General features: G+C 43.5%; 1 protein-coding gene across 1 annotated transcript in view; it reads right to left on the reverse strand.

Moving 5' to 3' along the window:
* The window catches only part of LOC106460087 (fat-like cadherin-related tumor suppressor homolog), a 79527-nt gene that overhangs the window by 48857 nt on the left and 29815 nt on the right, over window positions 1–855 (reverse strand). The window lies entirely within an intron of this gene.

Genomic DNA, 855 nt, shown 5'->3' on the forward strand with positions numbered 1-855 from the left:
GAAAGAAAAAGAACGAGATAAGGAAAAGAAGAGAGATTACAGCAGTTGTTGGAGGATAAAGAAAAGAAACAAGAAGAGAGACTACAGCAGTTGTTGAAGGGAAAAGAAAAGTAACAAGAAGAGAGGCTACAGCAGTAGTTGGAGGGGAAAGAAAATAAACAAGAAGAGAGACTACAGCAGTGGTAACTGGAACAAGAAAGGAAACAGGAAGAAAGTCTCCAACAGTTGCGGGAAAGTCAGCAGCAACTACAGAAAAGTCAAAAACAGTGGCAAGAAGTAGAAATGGAAAATATTAGTAAATTTCAAAGTGAATTAGATACATTAAGGGACGATTTATTGTCTTTTTCACAGGGAGGATATATTAACCATGCACCTAGTCAGCCCCAGACGACAGTAAGCCACAGGAATTCGATGGGAAGGCACCGTGGGAAGCATATGGAGCACAATTTGAGCTACTGGCAGAAGTGAATGGATGGACAGAGGAGCAGAAAGCAGTGTACCTGGCAACGAGCCTGAAGGGACAACCACTGGAAATACTTGGACAGTTGTCAGCAGACGACAGGCACAACTATAGAGCACTGGTAGCTGCTTTAGAACTTAGGTATGGAACTCAAAATCAGTACGAAGTCTACAGGGCTAGGTTTAGGAAGAGATTCCATGCTAAAAGGAAGAGCCTGCAAGAGCTGACACAGGATTTGGAAAGTATGGCACACAAGGCTTACCCAACTGTGCCACCCGATGTCCTCAGGTTGTTGCTGAGAGATCAGTTTGAAATACCTTGGACAGTCTACAACTTAAGATACAAGTGAAGGAAGCACACCCCTCTACTATGCAGGATACAATGGCCAGAGCTCT

Source organism: Limulus polyphemus, unplaced genomic scaffold (assembly GCF_000517525.1).
Source record: "Limulus polyphemus unplaced genomic scaffold, Limulus_polyphemus-2.1.2 Scaffold705, whole genome shotgun sequence".
Lineage (NCBI taxonomy): Eukaryota > Metazoa > Arthropoda > Merostomata > Xiphosura > Limulidae > Limulus > Limulus polyphemus.